The sequence below is a fragment of the Eurosta solidaginis genome, unplaced genomic scaffold (assembly GCF_040869045.1).
Source record: "Eurosta solidaginis isolate ZX-2024a unplaced genomic scaffold, ASM4086904v1 ctg00001401.1, whole genome shotgun sequence".
In the NCBI taxonomy this organism is placed as follows: domain Eukaryota; kingdom Metazoa; phylum Arthropoda; class Insecta; order Diptera; family Tephritidae; genus Eurosta; species Eurosta solidaginis.
In genome coordinates, this window is record NW_027137113.1 from 126813 (window position 1) to 136747 (window position 9935).

The 9935-nt window shown below is 43.2% G+C and overlaps 1 pseudogene; it reads right to left on the bottom strand.

The window, feature by feature from the left end:
- Positions 1-459: 459 nt before the first annotated feature.
- LOC137236171 (nucleosome-remodeling factor subunit NURF301-like) lies at positions 460-1968 on the bottom strand (annotated as a pseudogene).
- Between the last annotated feature and the right edge of the window lie 7967 nt (positions 1969-9935).

A 9935-nucleotide genomic window follows, 5' to 3' on the forward strand; every position in this document is an offset into this window, starting at 1 on the left:
GACAGAATGGGGCTGTGGAAGAGGCAGATCACGTGATTCAGCACATGCAAAGCAAGAACAAACAAGTAGAATAAGTACCGACCCAAGCCGCAGTAATATCATGCTAAGCGGTGCTGATAATGCTGATATAAAAAAGAGACCATATTGGAACGTTTAAATAAACGTAACAAAGAACGTCAAAACCGGGCTATATGTTAAACTACAGCAACGTAATAAAGAGAATGTACAATTGGGGGGCGCCGATTATTTTGCATTTACATTCGCTGAACGGGTGCGTGCAATAGAGGAACAGTTGCAGGGAATAATTGAAGGTGCAGATGCTGCTGCTACAAAACTATCAGCTCCTATCGCCAACACTAATAACCCTGATTCGACATGCCTCTTCGCTGATATATAACCAATACCAAGCAAACAATATTCTGTTGGACGACGTGCTTCTGATACAGTTTTGCGCAGGTTCTATTTCATGAAACGCCAGTTTGGTATCATAAACGCTGTTGGTATGCTATCTTCAAAATTAATAACGTTTGACGCACTGTTTGTATAATGCTATCCAAACTACCCATTGTTGTACCAATCCACTTAAATTCTGATGCGGTAGTCACTGAAAATTTGTGTGATAAATGTCGACGTTTATCGCGCTGTTCGTTGCGTTGTGGCTTATTCAACGCAATTGGATTTGATGGATATTGATTTATGTAATTTTCAAAACCATGTTCTATAACCAATTTAAGATGTGAAAATTCCTTTGTGTTCCGACTTGTTTTTAGGCGTGTCATTTTGTTGTCTCCACCGCCGCCGCTGATGGCATTTGCACTTATATCAACATCTTCATCATTCGTGCCACGCCTTAATGCCCACGTTTGCTTCTTTTCTTCGTCCATATATAACAGTCTTTGATATTTGTTATGCTCTTCTGTTATGGATTCTGTTAATGTCATCTGTCGTACAATCTCATCTTTCCGCTCAGTAATTTGATTATAGAGTGCAGCTTCTAAGTCATCCTTATCGAGTATGCCCAATAGTAGTTCTCGTTTTGATTCTGTACTATAATCCCAAATTTTGTCATCATATGCAGGTTGGCCTTCAACGAATGTTCTACGTGCTATGAACCAAAGTTTACGTCCATGTCGATCCGAGACAAGTATCATTCCTTATGGGTACGCCTTGTTCCTCTTGTGGCAATACACAATCCACAACACCACTAACTTTATGCGATTTACATGAATTACACTGCCAATCGTCAGTTGGTATATCATGCAATGGTGGATCGACACATTCGAGATGGTAAACAGCAGGGCATGTTGCGCCGCATAATAGATCGCCTAATCTAGACATCTACGACGATGATCATCGTAATGAATTGGACCCTCTTGTAACATTACGTCTCGTATAGCATTGCTTGTAAAATTGATTGGTTAAAGATTGTAAAACTATAGTACGATCGTTAACACACGTAAATGGATAATCGCCAGCAGCACATAAAATATTATATACTTCGCGACTAAAAATTATATCGCTCTCTACATAGCTACGTAATACCTCCGGCCATGTGATGCCATTAATTAGATAGGAAACTTATATTCACCGTATCTTTTGGATCGAGTGGTCCAAAGGTGAGTTCCCTGAAGGAACAAAGTGAGTTCCCTGAAGATTTTCTTCACGTAAAAATGCCTTCACTAACATAAAATGTACGTCTGCAATTGGTGCACTTTGTTCGTCACTTGTCAATGCAGCGCAAAAATCCTCAAAACGAAATGGTGATAAGCGTATTAAATGACGAAAACGTCGTAATACTGCATATACGCTCAATGCCTTGATTATTAAGTCATGTTTCATTAATAAATCGGCAGAAGATTCCGGCAATACCAATGGCTCATATTCACGATCTGGTAGCCAAATGGGGTCTAGACTTGGTGGCCGCGCTTCGAAATTGGAGTCGAATCTACTGCGCTCGGAGGACGACATATGAGTATCTACCAGTGCTATCAGAATACAAGCACCCCGATGTGGTCGGAATTACTTTACTCAAGGACTAGTGCTGAGGTAAGTAGGTAGTAATGATAGCTAAAATCACCTTAATTTCAAAAGCAGTTAATTTAACAGGTGGAACAACGTTGACAAAACAACTACCTCAAATGCTACTACAGCCAAACCACAGGAACGTGCAGAACCTGCGCACCACATGACGGAGATTGATACGCCAAACGGATTTAAAGGTATGATGGTAAACTATATTACGTTAAGGTAATAAAATATTAGCAGCCCAATTCCCTTCTCCCCTTCCTCGTATTCTAAATAGAAATTCCTTGTGAGTTTTCTTTCACGTCTCCCTTTCCTCCTATTCTGAACAATGTTCGAAAAGGAGGAAACCAGTTATGGGAGAAGATTAGGTATTATGACTGTGAGGGAGAGGGATATTTCCTTGCCATCATAGGAGTTTTTCCACTAGTTAAAGGGAATGCATCAAAATAGTTAAAGGAAATTGGTTCTTTTAAGAAAGAACACTTAATTGTACAAATGTGTGCTAAAATATGTATTTGCATTGTACCACAATGTTCTCACTGTTAATACAACCGCATCAACAACCACAATATTCTTTATTTTAAGTCGAAAAGTATCATAAGCAACGGAAGAGCTCTTTGTATACTTGATGTAGCCATTTAGAAATTGCGCAAGGATTTTAAGAAGGCTTAATTAAATTTTTGTATATGGCGAAGGGCGAACTCAACTCGACATGGCCGCCAGAAATGTGCCTTGCAGAATGAGAGCAGGCCTCTCCGGCGGATTTGTGTTATCCCGCCGTCTCCTTCTTATGCTCCTCAGTTGATGTTGCTGTGGCACCAATTCATTACTCATTTCACATGAAATGCAATAATGTGCGTGGTTTACACCTTATTTCTTAATTTCAAACAAATTAGCAACAATCATTAGACCTTACAAAATTTTTTTTTTTTTAAACAAAATAAGAAATGCGCAATAAGATTTCAATTGACAAAACAGCTGACTTCGAAAATTCGAAATTCCTATTCCCCAATTTTTCTTCTCCCTAGGAGAAAAGATATGTAGATGTTTTAAGACAAAATCATGATTATTGATTCACTGGTATTCTGTGGCAGATAGCGGATCTGCGGTAGGGTTCTGTTGGCCTAGTTCGGGGTGAACGAGAGCGGGTTTAAGTGGGTTGTTGTCTTCGTTCGGGATGAACGAGAGCTGGGGTAAGCGGGTTGTAGGCCTCGTTCAGGGTGAACGAGAGCTGGGTTATACGGGTTGTTGGTTATAACGGTTGGGAGTTACAAGTCTCCCTCACCCTCACTGGAGGGTGGTAGTAGGACCAATTTCGTGATTGGTCGGGTGGTTTGTCCTCTTGCCGTATCAAGTTCGACGACTCGAACTCGGTTATCGGGGCCATAATGGAGGTTGGCTATCCGACCTAGTCTCCATTCGTTGGGGGGCAGATTGTCCTCTTTAATGACGACTAAGTCCCCCTGTTTGAGATTCGATTGTGAATGGTTCCACTTAACGCGCTTCTGCAGTTCGGTGAGGTACTCCGTTTTCCACCGCTTGCAGAAGGTTTGATGCAGCGCCTTAAGTTTTTCCCATCGATTGACGAGTGAAGCGCGATTCTCGCTGACGTCAATCTCGGGTGGCGCTAGTAGGTGGCCCCCGACGAGGAAGTGCCCGGGGGTGAGTGGCTCCAGGTTGGACGGGTCATTTGAAGATGGGCTTAGGGGTCGGGAGTTGAGACAGGATTCAATCCTACACAGGAGGGTGCTAAACTCCTCTAGAGTAAATTTATGATCCAATGCGATCTTTTTGAAATGGGTTTTGAAACTCTTGACTCCCGCTTCCCACAGTCCGCCCATATGAGGAGCAGCTGCTGGTATGAAATGCCATGTAATGGTTTGGTGGGCATATTTAGAGAGGGTTTGGTTGCGCGCATCAACGAGGAATGCCTTGACCTCTGAGCGGAGAGCCCTCGACGCACCGACAAAGTTCGTTCCGTTGTCGGAATAGAGGTTTTTCGGGCATCCTCGTCTGGAGACAAACCGACTAAATGCTGCTAGATACGCGGCGGTGCTGAGGTCGCTAGTCGCCTCTAAGTGGATCGCCTTAGTCGCAAAGCAGACGAATAGACAGACGTAACCCTTAGACATGCGGCATCCTCGTCCGCTGTAAGACTTTATGTCAAACGGTCCTGCGAAATCCACCCCGGTGTTGGTAAATGCCCTGCTAAAGGTAGTGCGTTCCGCAGGGAGGGTTCCCATGAGTTGCGTCGGGGAACGTTTGCGAAATAGCGTACAGGCCTTGCAGTTGTGTATGATGGATCGGATCATGTTTTTGACCCGAGGTATCCAATACTGCGTGCGTAGGAGCCGCAGCATTAGTTGGTTTCCGCCATGTATGGAAATGGTGTGGACAAACTGGACCAGGAGACGGGTGAGTCGGCAGGCGTAAGGGAGGATTATCGGGTGACGCTCGTCGACGGGAACGTCCCTGGATGCGTTGAGGCGACCCCCCACCCGAAGGACATTATCTTCGTCGATAAAGGGGTTTAAAGAGAGAATATCGCTTTTGGTCGCGATGGGTTTCCTAGTTCTCAGAGAGCTTATTTCTTCGGCATAGTGGTTGGTTTGGGATATCCTTATGAGGCGGCTAGTCGTAGCCTTGATTTCGTCGGGCGAGATCTGGTGAGACTCTGCCTTAAAGGACATTTTAGTTTTTGGACGTGTTCTATTCGAGAATCGTATAATGTAGGAGATAACCCGCAACGCTCTTGATAGATCGGAAAACCGATCAAGAATATCCATCTGTCAATATCTGTCCATAGGTGCATGTTAAATGTGCCTAAGTTCAGGTTCTCCATCACATTTTCCAAAGTTTCAGCCAGCAAGACGGCACCGCATAACTCCAATCTTGGTAGTGAAATTGTTTTTACTGGTGCCATCCTCGTTTTCGCCATGAGTAGACTAACGTATGCCCTATCGTTGATCTTAGCTCGCACGTAAACCGTAGCCCCGTAGGCTTTTTCGGACGCGTCACAGAAGCCGTGAATTTCTATATCGTTGGTTGGGGTGAAGTGCACCCACCGAGGTATACGAATCCGGTTAATGGCGGGGTACTCCTGCATAAAGGTTTGCCACCGATCTAAAGTGATTGTGGATACCGGTTCATCCCAATCCGTCCCCTCCAGCCAAATGTTCTGCATTAATATCTTAGCTACGATGATAACTGGAGCAAGCCAGCCTAAGGGGTCGAAGAGTTTGGCGATGGCCGATAGGATCGCCCTTTTTGTTAAGATGTCTTGGTTTTCGATTGGTTTCGCTGTGAAATAGAAATAGTCGGAATGCGCGTTCCAACGGATGCCTAGGGTTTTTACCATGCTCGCGTCCTCGAATTCCAGAAAGTCTTCCGTAAGCCTGTGAGGTTTGGGTATGCCCTGTAGTATCCTACTGCAGTTAGATGTCCACTTTCGCAGAGGGAATCCTGCTGACTTTAATGCAGCTGTGATTTCATCGCGGGCCGCGATTGCTGCTTCGATGCTATGTCCCCCTGCAAGGACGTCATCGACGTACATACTGTTTCGCAAGATATGCGCTGCGGTTGGCAGAGACGCCTCGACGTCATCAGCAAGTTCATGTAGGGTTCTGATCGCTAGATAGGGGGCACAGTTTACCCCAAAAGTTACCGTGTTGAGCTCAAACACGCTGACAGGGTCCTCTGCTTGGAGTCGAAAAACTATTCTTTGGTATTGGGTTTGATTTTCCTTTACCCAAATTTGCCTGTACATCTTCTCAATGTCGCTATTGAAGACGTACTTGTAGAATCTCCATCGGAGGAGCAGTATTGTTAAGTCGGATTGCAGTACTGGGCCGGTGTGTAGAACATCGTTCAGGCTTATGCCATTGGATGTCGGGCACGACGCGTTGAATACGACCCTTACTTTAGTCGTTGTGCTTTCTTCTTTGATCACCGCATGATGCGGTAAGAAATAGCAATCAGTTGATTGTGGTGGTACTACGGTGTGCACCTTAGTCATGTGCCCTAACGTGACATATTCTGTCAGTACCCTATTGTATTCCATCTGTAGGGCCGGGGTCTTGGCTAGGCGCGTCTCGTTCCGATAGAACTGAGAGCAGACGCTCTTGAGAGATGGGCCCAAACAGACGGTTTTTGGGAAGCTTTGTTTGAATGGAAGGGCGACAGTATATCTTCCATCTGAATTCCTTTCCGTTGTGTTTTTATATAGTGCCTCGCAATAGGCATTATCTTCGGTCAGTGCCTTTTTTGTAGGTACGTTTTCAAGTTCCCAGAAAGCGGCTAGCTGCTTGTCTAGGCTAATTTCATTGAAAAAGGATACTCGTGTATTGGTTGGGTGAGGTGCATCTGCACGACCGGTTAAAATCCAACCGAAGACGGTTTCTTGGACGAGAAGCGTATTTAGGACGTTCTTCCGTATACCGTTTAGTATGATCTGGGGATAAATATCGCCTCCAAGTATGAGGTCGACTGGTTCATTAATGAAGAACCTCTTATCCGCCAGAATCAGATCAGGGAATGCTTGCCGAGTCGTTGCGCTCACTTGGCAAGTCGGAAGGTCCCCTGTTAATTGAGGCAGGACTAGGGCCACTGTATGGATGCTTACTAAGGGGTCTGTAAGCGAACCTAAGTTAATTGAGCATGATTCCTTTACCTGTGCAGATGGTGTATTATTTATTCCTGACACCTGCACATGCAAACGTTTGGACGGAAGGTTTATTCGCTTCTTTAGTCTTTCAGTTATGAAAGAGCATTCGGACCCAGAGTCTATCAGCGCTCTGGCGGAAAATTTCACCCCGTTGTACATTATATGAACCCGCGCTGTTCCTAATAACACCCCTTTAGTGGTGTTAGCATGACACGAAGAGACGTTATTAGTATTATCTTGTCTTTTTTCAGACTCCATCCTTGCCCAGCCTGCTGTGAGGTTGAAGGTGAATTGTCGGTGGCGTTTTGAGTCCACCTTTGAGGAGTTGTCTTTGGTTGTGCTGTCGGAAGATGGAGCAAGGTGTTGTGCCTTGCGTGGCACGTGCTGCAATTGAATTGGCTAGTGCATCGTGTCACGGTGTGTCCACCCGACAGACAATTCAGACAATAACTATTGTTTTTGATAAATTCGATTTTGCCTGACGTGGACAACCTACGGAATTTTTGGCAATTTCGTAATTTGTGCTCCGTACTGTTGCACATCTTACATGCCGACTTTGGTACGCTTGCTTGGTAAACCCCAAGTTCCGTAGAATTTTCCCTAGAATTCGAACTCTGACTTTTGGGTGTTTTTGTTGTTTTATTACCCCTCAGATCGGAAACCGTCTCCAATGTCTGGAAGCGATTGGACAGGAATTTGTCCATATCCTCCCATTTCGGGATATCTGTCTTCCGTTCTACGGTCTGTTCCCAAAGAGGCAATGTAGATTCAGGGAGTTTTGTGGAGCATAAGTAAGTTATGATTGCGTCCCAATTTGTGATGTCAATATTATGACATTGTAGCGCAGAAATGCAATTGTTGATCTCACGTTGCAATTTTTTAATTGATGTTCCACACTCCTGCTCGACTGCCGTCAGATTAAATAAAAGTTTTAATTGTGTGTTGACGAGGATACGTTTATTTTCGTACCTGTCGCTTAGATTCTTCCAGGCGGTTGCAAAACCCTCGTTTGTTAATGAGCACCTGCCCACTATTTCTTTTGCCTCCCCTTGCGTTTTTTGCTTCAAATAGTATAATTTCTCGACATCTTTCAGATCGGTATTGTGGATGTATATCGCCGTGAACATATCTCGAAAAGCTGGCCAGGAGAGGTAGTCGCCTTTAAATACATGGTGTCACAAGGCGGCAGCCGCATTTTATGTCCACGGCGCGAGGAGTCTTCCTCATTTGCTTCATCTTTCGCCGGCTGTGGGGTGATAGCTTCGGCTTCAGCCGCCACAGCAGACATGCATTGCAGGTAGCATGCAAAGCAACTTTTATTTTTCTTTCTTAATGAGCTGAGCTCGTCTTTGGAGAGTTCAGAATTGCCGAGAAGACTTTCATATGTGGACTTGGTCTTCTTCCATAGTGCCCTTAGCTCCTCTTGCAGTAGTGCAAGGGTGTGCTTGTTCCGGGATTCGGCCGGGGTGGAGTTGAACTCTTGTTCAAACTCCACTATGGAATCAGCCAATCTAATATAAGTCTCCATTGATTTTATTAATTTGAATATTTTGTCTCTTTGAAGGTGTCGAGCTCGGAGGTAAACGACTTAGTGGGTTTGGTGTAAATGCAACCACAACAAAAAATTATAAGAGTGTTTTCGTTTTTGCTGTGATTGCGCTATATAAGTAAAAGCTTTAGGAACACACGAATTCTGATTGAATGTGTTAACACAGATAGCAATCTTATGTGAATAGTGCTAAGCAAAAATTTAATCAAATGTAAATTATGCCGTGTATGTAATGTGGCCGGTGATATGAACCACTTATAGAAATCCTCACGAGGATTGTGCAAGCCACAGATAGAAATCCTGACGAGGATTTAATGTGTATGCAGTGATATGGAAATAAACACAAATAGAAATCCTGACGAGGATTTAGTGTGTATAAAATGATATAAATGTAGTGATATGCAGCACAGATAGAAATCCTGACGAGGATTTAATGTGTATGCAGTGATATGGAAATAAACACAGATAGAAATCCTGACGAGGATTTAGTGTGTATAAAGTGATATAAATGTAGTGATATGCAGCACAGATAGAAATCCTGACGAGGATTTAATGTGTATGCAGTGATATGGAAATAAACACAGATAGAAATCCTGACGAGGATTTAGTGTGTATAAAGTGATATAAATGTAGTGATATGCAGCACAGATAGAAATCCTGAAAGGTTCTAGTCGGTGCGAAGTGATATTAAGCACGGATAGAAGTCCTGAAAGGATTTAATGTGTCTACAGTGATATGCAATGCAGAGAAGAGAATCGTCTGCAAATATTTAATGTGTCTTAACAGGTGTGTTGGACACAGATAGAAATATTTTGAAAACTTAGCGTGTTTAAAAAAAATTAAAAACGCAGATGGTAATCCCAATGTGGATATAGTGTAAAATGTGAACCACAGATAAAAAAATCTCAATGAGGATTTAATGTGAAACACAGATAGAAAATCCCAATGAGGATTTAATGTGAAACACAGATAGAAATCCTGACGAGGATTAAATGTGTATACAAAGTGAAAGTGAACGCCAAGTATTCCCGAGTAGCCAACCAGGGATCTTTCCCAATATAAAAAATAAATTTGTTTATCCAACTTACTGTGGAAAATTACGATTTAAAGTATTTATTAAGAAAAAAAAGTGATAAAGATACAGCTATATAATATAAAACTCAGTATAAATTGTGTGATCAAGCCACTAGCCACCCAACGTAGTGATACTTTTTTGGCTTTTGGTAATATTTCAGCTCGCAAACTGATTACTAAAGTGAATTCCGTGATAGACAAGCTACGGCTATCAACCAAGTGTAATTATGGTTCCTGACTAGGAAGTTTGTCAATGTATGTGACGATGAGGGGGTACAACACAGTGCAGTGATGAGTGTGAAAAAAAACTAAAAAAAAATTCACTGACTGTCTGCCTTGAGCGGTGTCGAGTAACCCTTACCACTGGTGGGGGGAATTACCCGATCGTCAAAAGGCGATTGGTGTGTTTATAACCACGAATTCTAACAATTTCACTTGCTTTGCCTTTTTTGTCTAACACGGAATGCACTTTCCGTGCGTAAATCACGCAAATAAAAAAATGTTTTGTGCAACCAAGCAACCACGTACCTTGTGTTTTTAGTTGATCGATGGGCAGCGATGTGTTGATGTGATGGACTGTAGAGTGATGACAAACTGTGATGATGATGGACTTTGACTGATGAG